A 14,083-nucleotide genomic window follows, 5' to 3' on the forward strand; every position below is an offset into this window, starting at 1 on the left:
GTGTTTTGAGATTTTTCATTCTGTACTCCTGTTCCTTGGAAATTTATCTGTGAGAACTCTTTGAGACCTGGATTTAAAACATCTACATTTTCTTCTGTCAATGCTACTTGGGAATGGCGCCAACCTAAGACCACTTTAATGTAAATTTTGGGGTTAGGCTTTTTGAGCCATACAGAGAGATACATTCTGACCCTAAACTCAGACTGAAGGCTAGCTTGAGGTTAAATATCATCAAGGAAGACTTCCTACCCTCATCCAGAGTTAAAGCCAAGGGAGCCAAATTTCTTTGCTATTTCCTTTTTTCTTAGTTGTTCCATTGAGAAGAACAAATTCTTTTCTTGTTGGAAGAGAGTCTCAGAGAAGAATTTCTATACTGAATGGGTCCTCAAGCTTGTCTTTTATCACGTGTTAAACCATTAAAGCTGAAGCTCTAAACCCCTTAGAATTAGTAGATGACAGTCTGCTGCATGCCCCCACAACAGTTGAGGAAATCAACCAACTCCTTGTTCTGCCTCATAGCCCTATCCCATGGTTCACGTTACGGTGAGTCAGATCACTTGAGGAATAAGGGAAGGAGAAGAGATGATCTCTCACTGGAACAAGCTTTATCTCAAAAGAAATATGAAACCCATCTATGCATGCACAGACATACAAAGAAGTTATGTTTAAATATATGAGTACTTATTAAGCATAAAGGAGGGAAAGATAGACCTGATGTGGGGAAAAGGAGGCCTATGATGTGAGGTGAGCATATACAGGCAGCTGTAGTAGGGTACTCAGCCTGGCTGTCCTCATTTACCCCTCAGCTGCATGGTGATGAAACAGTCACTCCCTCTGTTTGGCAGCTGGAACATTTTTAGCAGCCTTGGAGTCCAGACATGCACACATTTAGCTCCTCAATGCTGCTGCTGATTGACAGTCCCTAAAATGGAAATCTCTGGAAGTTTGGTCATTTATGAGTCTAATGCCTCATCAGAAAGAATTAAAAAGCAAAGCGTATTTGTCCTTTTTCCAGCCAATGTTATTCAACTGCATTCCTCTACTATACAGCCTTGAAATTACATGATGCAAAGCATGGATTTTTCCACTGAATGAGGAAATTCTAACTCTAATGTTAGCCTCTCTTTCAATGACCCTGAATGGTGGGGAACAGCATCGCTATCTTTGGAGACATAGTGGTGGAGTTAGCTACTACAGGGAAACAGCTTTATCTATAGAGGAGTTCAATTATTAGAGGAAAAAGAGCATCTAGTTTTTTTCCCTTCCTTTTGCTAGATATAACTTAGCAGAGTAGCGCAGGTTTGTAGGTTTGGATCTTTTGACCACTGTACTTGACACATGCCCCACAAAATTGCCCCATCTTTCTTCCTATTCTCCGTCCTCAGCATACTTTTCTACCTCCCATCCCAATCCTAGTGTGTGTGTGTATAACTTGATAAGCTGAGTCTATAATTTGCATGAAAATGCAAAAGGCCAAATGTAACTAAGACAAATATGGAGAACAAGGTAAGAGTTCTACCAGACATCACACAGGAAAAACCGGAATCTACAAAGTGGGAACCTTCAGAACATCAACATTTGAAAAGGTAAAATGAGAAAAGCACTCAAAGGAAATTTCATATTATACCCTTAAAATTTGGGGAGAATACCCTAGCAATAGGATCTGAAATATATACTATTTTCCAAAAAGTGCTTATAAAGTGCTTTGAATTTGTAGTAAAAAAAAAATGTGCATTTGAGTTCTGACTAGTTACACATCACAAGCCTTCTTTCTTTCCACTTGCGTAAAATGGGGATAATAATTCTAGAATCATTAGACCAAATATCTTTAAAATGAAAAGTCTTATTATTATTATCAAGCTCAGTTTCTTTTGAGGTAAGACCAAAAAGAGTTTTAAACTAGGGTTTGATGGAAAGTTTTGGCTAGTCTGTGAGAAAATCATTCAAAACTTTGGGGGTTGACAAGCCAATAAAATTAATTGATTTTTTCCCCACTTTTCAGATAATTTTATAGGAGATATGTAGATGCAAATAATTAAGCAAATTAATGCCTGTCTAAAAATGTAATGGAAAAAAGATTGCGTTTTGGTCTACCTCCAATTCACAGTTCAGGAAATTAACAGTAGAAATGAATATATCTCATATATTTCTAATAAGTGTGATATTGATTAACAAACATTTTCTGAGTAGTTTCTTCATTGCCAGCTCAGTACACGCAGCATTCTGTATGTATGTACTGTTTGTGCTTGCATGCTACCATCAGTGATGCCGTTTCAAAGGCTACTGTCAATTATCTACCAACTCCCAGGCATATACAAGGACTGCAATTGGAAGGTCACGCATATCTGTGCAACGACAAAAAAATTGTTGGTGTGATTTCATGTGTAATTTACAAGCATGAAATGGAACTTAATGTAAGGTATAATATTTTGGAAGTTTAAAATGTTGCTATTTCTAAACTCAGTTTGCCAGAATTGTCAAGACACTCGTTATTGGGGGTTTTATATAAAATTTCAAAATAGCTCATTTTGAGTTAACTTCAAAAAAACCACACTTTTCTCCTTCGACAATGAAAATAACCCAAAGTCGTTACAATTAAATATCGCTAAGTTTATAATACTTTTTATGTTAATCATGTGCTGGCCAGCTGATAGTGAACTGGCTAGTGTTTCTATGTAGGGATGCCAGGAACAAAGCTTCATGAGGTCTTTACCTCTCAATGAAAAATAATAGTTTCTGTAAATCAATTACAAATATATTCGGAGTGATTTAAACATCAGAAATTTGTAATTCAAATAAATCTTTCGTTCCTTCTTTTGAGGTGTAAAATTACCATGAAAAATCATTATTATTGATACTACAAAAGACTGTACCTTGGCAATTGTCTTGTTTATAAACTAGATTCCAGATCCAAATATCTTGTGCCCAGTCTTCTCAACTACAACCCAAATAGTTGCCTGAAGCAGTTAAACAAATGTTTTTCACCAGCCAAATTCTGTGTGCCTTCCAGTGGGCTGTACAGAGGTATGTTATGTTAACGGTGTGCTTCAGCCGGTGCAAACTGACTCGTGAGAACCAACTGTGAGCGTGTCTTTCCAATTCCACTTTCAGTGAAGTCAGATTGATAGTTCAGAATCAGCCAAAGCAGGAGTAGTTACGGTACAGAAATAGGAAAACACTATAAATCAGGTCTCTTACCCTGGAGAGAGCCAGCTATTAAGCAGTTGCCAGCACATCACTATTGAGGAGGAAAAAAGGGAAACATAGATGCAGTTTTTCAGTTGTAGGAAGACAATGGAATTGCAAAGTGGAGTTCAGAATGACTAGTAAGATTTAGAATAGGGAAATATTATTCAAAATGCCATATATTTGAAGAATATATTCATCTTTTGTGAGCCCAATTAGTTTTGGAAAATTTGGAAGCAGCCTACTAGGAATTTTAAGTTATGGAAAGTCCTGGAAAATCTAATATGTTTGTAAAAAGGATATCAGTGTGATCAAATGAGTATCTAATCAAATACCTTTGTTCTAGTCTGCTCCATGTCATCCTAATGTGAAACAAGAACAGTCTTTCTTAGAACCTCAGCCAAACCTGCTGCGGGCCTAAAGACCTTCAAGTGTGGGGTGAAGGTTGGTGAACTCTGGAAAGCAAATGCATACACATAGGCAGGAACCAGTTTATTACATTCTCTGCTTTGTAGAGCCAACAAAAGCCAGTTTTCACTTCAGAGCAATGACAACAGACAATGTTCTAAGATGTTATTATTTGACCCCAGTTGAGTTCCACAGTGGAAATTTCCAAGAAAAACTCATTGTTATTATAGCTCATCTTCAATATGTCATTTGATTGATTATATACAAAATATAGAACCAGTTGTTTTAAATATAGTAGGAACCCATAGGGCATCCTAGCTATTATAAATATTTACAAGTATTAAACAGATGTATATTCAAACATGCGAAGCCACTGTAATATCCAGATGATAAGTGGACCTCTTGTTGTAATTACCATTTATTATTAATCAATAATCTGTGTCCCCTTCCTTGGATTAGTTTTTCTCCACACACTTATCACTGTATGTCACACTGTATATTTTTCTGACTGTTCTTACTCTATTTCCATCCACTAAAACGTGCAGGCCTGTGTAGGCAAGGGCATTTTCTGTTTGTTCATTACTGTATCTCCACTGCTGTGGCCTCTCACTGGGGCTCTGGCACTGGGTATACTTGCTGAATAAATGAATGAAGGAATGGACATGAAGATTGGTGGAAAAGTTCCAGTGACTGAAAACTTTCAGGATTCTACTCTAGAGATTTCACAGTAATCTTTAAAATTAGAAACAGAGAAGATGAACAGAAAAACTTGTGGTAAAAAATGTTACTCATTTTCACCTAGTTTAGTAAGCATTGTAGTAAGCATTGAAAGTATGTTTCAGGTATCATCATTGAATTTAATATAAATAATTAATGAAATATCTTGCTAGCATTTTAGCTAATAAGAAATGGTAGCTTTCTACAGAGTCGGATGAGGTTATTATTAACCAAACTGATTTTTAGGAACAAACTCAGTCGTCCTTAAAAGTTACAGAGAGAGCACAGTTTTCAACAATGAAATGAAAGAGGAGGGTTTTCCTCCTGTATTTGCGGATCCACATTCTTACTAAGAGTTTCTTTAAAAATATTTAAAGGAAGTCTCAGGGAAATTTATATTCCCACATAGATACGCTTTCATTTTCAACAACTGTCTACAGTTAATTAATCTTACAGTTCTTGTAAAGGAAGCATAAGGAATCGTTTTAGATCCACTGTAGAAACAGGTTAAGAGAAGATGGCTAACTAATTAGCAGGTATGGATTGGATACTGGGAAACTGAATTCAGATTATCCAGATTTACAATATATGGTATTAAAATCCATTAGAAAATAGTTTATTTTTTCACTTGGCTTTGACTATATGAAGCCAGTAGTAAATAAAGCTATACTTCTATCTCTCATTCTTATATGATATTTTGAAAACTGGGGTATCTCTGCATGTGTGTGTGTTTGTGTATGTGTGTGTAGAGTTTAAATTGCTGAATTATTAACAAAAAGTCTGTTGGAGGGCAGTGGCTTTGTTATCCACAACATCTAGCATGGATCTGAGATTATAATCAGTTTTCAATAAATATTTTTGGAATGACATCACATCACTGATTTCATAACAAAGCGTCTTTGCAACTAGCCCTATAGCATTGAATTCAGAGCTAGACTAGCATGGTCCCTAACACCCATTTCCTTCACTTATCTCCCCTTATTCTTTGTTTTCTCTATGAGAGAAATGTAGAATCTGAAGCCAACAAAGGAAACAGAAATGTACAAAATAGTATTTTTAATACAAGAGTCCATGTGACCTTTAAGAAGAGTCCAAGCTCAACTGGCTGAAAAGTTTTCTGTGGGCAAAGCATTTTCCCAAGGTCAGGAGAGTTCAAAGAACACAGTAAACTTTGAGGAACGTGCCAATGAATTTTGTAAAAGTTGTTTTGGTGTGTGTGTGAAGACACAGGGTTTGGCTGGTCATTCTGGTCTCCAGATGGTCACAGGATGCAGCCAGTAATGACCATGGAACATCCTGAAACAGATGATTATTAGTTTGATCTAGCAACACAGTCTCATTTGTTTGCTAGTGAGAGAGAATTTGTCAAAAATGTTGACTCTGTTCTCTATCGTTCCTACTGCCACCCTAGGCTAAGTGACTATTGTTTTTCAGCAGGATTATTGTGATGACTTCTTGACTAGTTGCCTCTAATAATCTTGCTTCTCTGAAATCTCTTCTCGCTGTAGCTGTAGAGATCATTTTAAATCCTGATTTAGATCTTGTCACTTCCAGCCTTGGAAAAGTTCTTGACTTCCTGTTGTAGTTAGGATACAATGCAAAAATCTTTACCCTAGCCTACAAGGCCCAGCTTCATTAGGATCCCACCTTCTTCAATTGTTTCCTATGTCACTGTCCCTTTGACCCAGTATTCCAGCCACATTGAGCTCTTGTGATCCCTCAAAAGCCCCAAACTGCTGCTTATCTTAGGGCCTTCCCATGTGCTCTTCCTTCTCCCTGGAACGTGCTTTTCCTTCACAAGCCAGTGCTACACATACTGTTCTAGACATCTCTTTAAGGGTTAGGAGGGGGCTGTCAGTGGTTACTCTTACTGGGCTGGGCTGGTAACGCTTCATGACAGAGGCAGTTCTCAAACTTGAAGATGAATCAGCATTCCTAGGCAGACACGTGGGACAAAAGTGTAACCTCAGCAGAGGGAACAGCATAGATAAAAATATGGAAGACAAGAAACCGTTTGGCACAGACGTGGCAGTGCCAGTTGTTAAAATAAAGAAATAGTCTAAGGATGAAGTTTTGAGAGAAAAATGATCTCTCTACTTGGGATATGTTGAGTTTGACTTATCTGGGATTGCAAGGTGGAGCCAGATAGAGAATTGGCAGTTGGATACGTAGGGAAGAATATGAGATAGATGTATAAAGGCAGGGAAGGATATATAGAGCGAGGAGTTATCAGTACATACAATTTTCTAGGAAATCACTGTAGAGTATTGAAAAAGAAACACCAATATTTAAACGGCAGGTACCAGTAAAGAAGACAAAGAAGGAGTGGTCAGAGAAATTGTCTCTGGAAAGGAGGTGAGAGTTTCAAGGAGGAGGCAGCCCAGAACAGAAACAGTAGATAATTTAATTAAGGTGAGAGTTCAAAGGAACTCAAGGGATTGGGAAATGGCAGAATCTCTGATGAGTTTTGCCAGAGAAATGTGAGAACCTGAGCCATAAGGAAAGTAGCTGGAGACTGAGGAGAAATCGGGATGAAAGAAATGTAGCCAGAGATTGAAGACCATTCTTTCATGGAGCTTGGCTGTGAAAGAGGAGAGGGGAAGAGGAACAGGGACGCCAGGTATGAAGTAGGTACAGAGTTGAGAAAAAGTGCTTTATTTATTTTTTATAGTAGTGAGATTAAATCTGTTTTATAGGAGAAAGACGGTGATGTTGAAATAGAGCTTTAGTGAAACAATTTATGAAACAAAATATGGCAAGACAGAGTAAGGGATCTGCTTTAGAACCAAGAAGAATTAACCTTTAGTGGAGGAGCAAGCTCTTGAGATGGAAAGAAAAGAGAAATGAGTCATAGACTGGTGACAGAGCTGTTCACTGCAATTCTCCTCTGTGAAATAGGACATACAGTCACTGCTAAGAGGCCAGAGGAGGTAAAAAGTAGCAACTTGATCTCGGTGACTTTACTGATATATATCTGATGGTGCAAAACCATACTGGTTTTATACATCAAAGGTTCATGGTTATGAGGACTTGATCCACACATAAAATCAAATATTCAAGGTTGTGACATTTCTGCAGATATGTGTCCATGGCCTGGTCTAGTCTCTCTTGGACCAGAAATAGGGATGCAAGAGCAGTGGAGGTTTGAAGGTCAAGAATGTGAAAGTAGCTGGGACAGCAGGTGAGGTCCCCTCTGAGTGTGAACATCAGACCATCGTAGTGAGGATTCTTCTTTGACGTAGGCCTTGACGCCACCTTCTTTTTGCTATTGGAGTGCATTTAGGAATCACAACAATTCTAGGCACTATCTGATAATGCTTGACTGTACCCCATATTTGAGCTTTTATGTGTTTTCAAATAACCATTTAAGTTTGAGAGGAACGAGAACTTTTGGGGGAGAGGTGGTGTATGGAATTTTCTATCATTAAAATCAACAGCCACACTATCTCTATAGTCCTCACTGGGAAATAACAATTAAAACATTTGAAAATATATATTTATCCAACTTATTTATCATATGCTTGATAGGTACATTTGGTTTAAATCAATAGATTATGGCTGTGGATGATTCTTTACTTCATATATCTGTGAATATATAATAATTTCCTACTTTTGGTGGTGCTAAAACTTTCTTTAGTGTAACATAATCTCAGTTTTTGTTATTTTGCCTTTTTTTCTTGCCTTTGCCTGTTATCCTGCTGAGTTAACAGCATTCCGGACACAAAATAAGCACTGAATAAATATCCACGGACTGACTGACCCAGTTCCAAAGCAGGATGCTCCAGTCACAGGGTCAAACCAGGAAAATGACGTTGCCAGTTTAAACCTGTCTTCCTCGTTGCCCTAAGCCACCCGTTCTCGGCTAAGCCATGTGTGTGAGCAACCTGCCTCATGGCCTTGCTCACAGGCTTCAGGAGCGTAGGAGAGAGAATTTACTAAAGTAGGGAGATCTCTGGCTGGGATTTTCTTTGTCTCCAGCTGCTAATCTTAATTACACTGTCAACCTAAAAATATCACAGGTACACACCTTTTTGTTTGTTTTCTACCGTAGCTTCATTGTTAGAAGCAAAAACTCTTGGGGCGAGGCCGCTGGGTTCAAGTTACAACCATAGGATGAGAAATTGTTCAAGGCAACTACATTTCAACACTTATTTTTTAAAAGTCCATTAAAAAGAATGTCTTGCGTGTTTCCATCATAAATAGTAAGCCGAGGGCTTTCTCTTTCTATGTATTTCTGGCAAAGCCATGCTACGTATTACTCTGCCATGTTGTATTTTTAGAACACTATTTGACGTACAATGTTATTGATTTTCCCTAGAAAGTTTTTATTATACTGTTTAAAATGTAGTTTTAAAAACTTTGCCTGTTGTTTCACATGCAGATTTATTTTTTTTTAAAGATTGGCACCTGAGCTAACATCTGTTGCCAATCTTTTTTTTTTCCTTCTTCTCCACAAAGCTCCCCAGTACATAGCTGTATGTTTTAGTCGCATGTCCTTCTGGTTGTGCTACGTGGGACACCGCCTCAGCGGGGCCTGACGAGTGGTGCCATGTCCGCGCCCAGGATCCAAACCAGCAAAACCCTGGGCCCACGAAGCAGAGCATGCGAATTTGACCACTCGGCCACAGGGCCAGCCCCCGGTGCAAACTTTTTTTTGAATCATGTATGACTTTTAAAAAACAGTGTCTGGAAGGCTAAAATTTTCCATAGGAATGTGTCTAGAATACAGCGGTATACAAGACAGACTAGATTGTTGTCCTCACAGAGTTTATCTTCCACTGGGGAAGAGATTTTTAAAAAACAAGTAAAATGATCAATGTGTAATTTTAGGTGGGGATAAGCATTATGAAGAAGAATAAAACAGAGGGAAAGGTTAGAGTGATGGGGCACAATTGGCAGTGGGAGTTGCTGTTTTAAACAAGGTGATCAGAGAAGATCTTCGGGAAGAGAGGATTTTATGCAGAGATCAGGGTGAAGTGAGGACTGAGATATGAGAATGACTGGCGAAGCTGACTCAAGCAGAGAGAAAACAAGTGCACAGCCCTTGAGAGGGGAATGAGCTGGGTACGGTGTGTTTAAAGAATATCAAGAAAGGCCAGTGTGCTGGGTGCTAAGTGAATGTGGTGAAGGGTGGTCACAGACAAATGAGGATAATGTTGGGCCCTTTACGTAATAATGAGAATTCTGGATTTTAGTGTACATGTGAAGGTGGGGAGTTGTATTAGTGAGCTTGAGCTGCCATGACAAAATACTTCAGACTGAGTGGCTTAAACCACAGAAATTTACTTTCTCACTGTTCTGGAGGCTAGGGTTGATTTTGAGTTAATGTTTGTGAGAGGTGTAAGATGCTGTCCAATTTTCACCCTTCTGCATGTGATTATCCAGTTTTCCCTCCATTTATTGAAGAGACAGTCTTTTCTCCATTGAGTTTTATTCGTTCCCTTATCAAATATTAGTTGACTGTATATGTGAGGACTTAAATCTGGGCTTTTGATTTTGTTGCATTGGTCTGTGTGTCTATTTTTATGCCAGTACTACACTGTTTTGACTACTGTAACTTTGTAATATAGTTTGAAATCAGAAAGTATGATGCCTCTAGCTGTGTTCTTCTTTCTCAGGATTGCTTTGGCCATTCAAGGTCTTTTATGGTTCCATACGAATTTTAGGATTTTTTTTCTATTTCTGTGAAAAATGCCATTGGAATTTTGAAAGGCATTGCATTGAATCTATAGATGGCTTTGGGTAGGATGGGCATTTTAACAGTATTAATTCTTTCAATCCTGGAACACGGGATGTCTTTCCATTTGTTTGTGTCTTCTTCGATTTCTTTCGTCAAAGTCTTATAGTTTTCAGTGTACAGATCTTTCAACTTCTTGGTCTAACTTATTCCTAATTATTTTATTGTTCTTCATGCTATTGTAAATTGTTTTCTTTATTTCTTTTTCAGATATTTTGTTGTTAGTGGTATCTCTTCTTATAAAGACGCTAATCACGTTGGATCAGTGTCCCATCCTTACGACTTCATTTAATCTAAATTACTCCTTAGAGGCCCCATCTCCAAATATAGCCATACTGGGAGTTAAGGATTCAACATATGAATTTGGGGAAGATACAAACAGCCCATAATAGGAATAATATGATCTGACTTAAATGTTTAGAATGTCACTTTGACTGCTGTGTACCGAATAGACCATATGGAAGAAAGAGTAAAACAGAGAAACTAGTTATAAGTCTAAGGCAATGGGTTAGGTGAGAGATGAGGAAGCCTCTGAATAGCATGACAGTAGTGGAAATTGGGATAATATGTGGATTCAGATCACATTTTGAAAGCAAAGCTATACAGATTTGTTAAATGTGGGTGGATAAAAGAATGAGAGGAAGTAAGAAAGAAACAACCATGGTTTTGGGTCTAAGCAACAGAGAGTGTGATGGCATCATAAACTAAGATAGAGAGGACTAGATGAGGAAAGGAGTCTGATGGGAAAAACAAGAATTATATTTTGGACATGTCAAGATTGACATAGCTATTAGTCATTTGGTGATTTAGAATAAGCAGTGAGATGAATATTCAACTTGTGGTATGTTTATTCACAACCACCTTTTATCAAAGCATCTATTTTAGGAAAGTTACTTATTACTTAGTTAAATCACTTGAAATTAACTCTAGTTGAATTAAGCAGTACGATAGCACATTGAGTAGCTCACAGGATCACTGGGAGAACTGAAGAACCAGAATTCAGCCTCAGTAATCAAGGAAATCTCCCCCAAACACCCCAAATCAGAACTGGCACTGAGAAGAAAAGCACTAAAAATATTTCAGGATGATATTGTCCCCACCTGTGCTTGAAATATCTGCATTTCAGTTTCCATACTGTCTGGAGACCAGCCAGCCTCCTGGTGGCCTGTTGATTATATTGGACTCCTTCCATAATGGAGGGTGCGATTATTTTGAAATAGATGATTAGATGATTATTCTGTATTTGTATTTGCTTTTCCTGCCCTCCACGTTTCTGCCAGAACTACCATTCATAGATTTACTAAATGTATTCTGCGTCATGAAGTACCATACAACATAACTTCTAATCAAGAAATTCATTTTATGGTGAAGGAAATAAGAAAATGGACTAATGTTTATGGGATTACTGGCTTAACCATGCATTCCCATTTCCCAGCAGCAGTTGACCTTACAGAATTTTGGAATGGCACACCAAATGTTCAGTTCTGGTGCCACCTGGGAGACAATACTGTGCGACGTTAGGGTGCCAGTACATAAGATATGGTATGTGCCATGACCCAGTGATGCTTCCTTAGCCAGAATACGTGAATACGTAAGCAAGGGACAGAGTTAAGAGTGACATCTCTCACAAATTCACCTAATGGCTCTCTCACAAAAATTTTGCTTCCTACTCCAGTCCCTTTAAGCTCCACTGGCTTAGGGGTCTTAGTAAGCAAGGGAGGGCTGCTTCCAAAGGGTATCAAGCAAAAACTGGTATGATTGAATTGGAAACTGACATTGCTACTTCCCCATTTCCAATTCTGAAACCACAGGGTGAATAGTCAAAAAGAGGATTATTGTATGACTCGAGTGATTAATCCTGGCTGTAATGGGGAAATAGTGTTGCTATTACACAATGGAATCAAAAAGGTGTTAATGGAAACTCAGTGATCTTCTGAGGTGCCTCTTAGTACTGCCATTTCCAGTGTTAAAAGTTAGGATATCCACTACAATCCAATACAGGGAAGATGGACAAGGGGTCACTTTCCCAAGAATGGAGGTGTTGTAAACCCACGCCTGAGGGCAAAGGGAGCATAAAATTGATAGTAGAGGAGGCAGTCAACGAGACAAATACAGCACCAAAGGTGAGTTGCAGGAATAAGGACAGTAGCATCTACCCATACTTTCTTTCATGTGTATATATATTTTATCAGGTTTTATTACATTTTCCCTCCATTTCTACTATGATTTATATGGTGTATTTTAGTGGTAGCTAACTTTACATATTAATACATAGTTAAAGAATATTGAGACAAGACCATGTCACAACTCCAAGAGAACTGAATATCTTCCAGAAAGCCTGGATTTCAATCCGGATTAAAACTTCAGGTCATTCCCTTTAAATGGGGAAGAATAGTTACTTTAAGTTAAGCGGCAGCATTTTTTTCTGGAACGTTAAGTATGGGGATAAGCTTGTAAGTTGATGTCGGGCTGCCAAAGGTTTTGCTTATAATGGACATTTGTGATTCATTTTGGCTACATAGCAGCCATGCCCCTTTCTATATTTGGAGAATTCTCCACTTAGGAGTCTTGGTGTGGCCAATGAGAACCTATTGCTATAGAGGTCGAGAATGCTAGACACTTAGCAGCTTCCCTTGAAGACAGAACACTCTCATGAGACTTAGGTTCAGAGCCGGACTTTGACCAAAGAGTTAGTGATGCAAGAAACCAAGAACAGGAATCTTTGTGTGTGTGACCTGTGACTGTGGCAATGGCAGCAATCATTTCCTTATGAAAAACAAGGCTCAGACTTAGTTTGGAGCTTTTCCTTTGGATTCTTAGCCTGACTTTGGGCTCTCTAGCTATCCCAGTGTGTCTATAAACTCTCCAACATCCTTTTAATAAACTCCTTTTCTGCTTAATTCTAGCCAGAGTTGTTAAAAATCAAGAATCCCAACTAACGTAGCATCTGTTGAGGTGGTCCCCAACATTGTGCCATTGTTATGAATCCTTTTAAAAATGCCTTTCAGACAATCCTTTTTTTAAAAGTGTGTTTTTAAAATTCAGTCATGAACTTCATATTTTAAAATTAAGCAAAATGCATTTATTAAGTCTGTGCAACTTTAGCTCAGATAAAATTATATATTCATCAATTAAAATATATTAAAAACCACATATATGTCTTTCATCACTACTTATAGGAGCTATAGGTTGAGGGTCACCAGGCTGAGATAAAGTGCACACTATGCAGTAAAATTTTATTAATTCAAATGAAATGGGAAGAAAGACTATCTATGTTAATGTAAAATAACAATTTTTAAAGATATGAAGTTTTATAATTTCCAAGTACTTATAGCAAGTAACTGCATCTAAAGCATTACTAGAAATGTTAGAAATCTACTAGAAATTACTAGAGATCTGCCAAGCTAGATTAATAGACTACATGATCATGTAATCAAGTTTTGTTTTGTTGGGAGGGACCTGTATTATTCAGGATGTTTTTCTTTTCAAATAATAGAAACTCAGTTTAAACTGGCTTACATAAAAACAGGAATTTGTTGGCACACAGAATTGAAAAATCCAGGGTTTGTCTGGCTGAAGGCATTGCTAGATGTAGGGGTTTTAAAAAAGTGCCAGGACTGAGTCCCCCTCTCTCCGTTGCTTGGCTATACTTTCCTCTGTATTGGTACCATTCTCAGGCAAGCACTCCCCTATTACTAGCAAGATGGCTGCCAGAAGATTTGGGATTACATCTTATCTTTTCAGCAACCCTGTCAAAAAAAGAACTTCTTTTTCTCAACAGTTTCTAAAAAAGTCTTAGGACTGACTCAGATTTACCCAGAATGACCCATGTGCCATTTTTGGCCAAGAAGATGAGATACTGAATGCCTATATCAGCATCACATTCCCACTGCTGAAACCTGAGGATGACTTCAGCTCTATGAAACCTCAAACTTCACAGAAGTGCAGGAGAGGAGGTTCAACAAAAAACACTGGGATGCTATAACCAGAAGCTGAGGAGTAGGATGCTGGCCAGGCAGAAATAACAGTCACTTC

General features: G+C 38.1%; 1 long non-coding RNA gene across 1 annotated transcript in view; it reads left to right on the forward strand.

Moving 5' to 3' along the window:
* The first annotated feature begins 6,806 nt into the window (after positions 1–6,806).
* The window catches only part of LOC138917336 (uncharacterized), a 30,252-nt gene continuing 22,975 nt past the window's right edge, over positions 6,807–14,083 (forward strand). Inside the window, exon 1 of the long non-coding RNA XR_011425190.1 lies at positions 6,807–6,931. This is a non-coding gene — a long non-coding RNA (uncharacterized lncRNA). The remainder of the gene's footprint in view (positions 6,932–14,083) is intronic.

This window comes from Equus caballus, chromosome 14, assembly GCF_041296265.1.
Source record: "Equus caballus isolate H_3958 breed thoroughbred chromosome 14, TB-T2T, whole genome shotgun sequence".
Taxonomy (NCBI): Eukaryota; Metazoa; Chordata; class Mammalia; order Perissodactyla; family Equidae; genus Equus; species Equus caballus.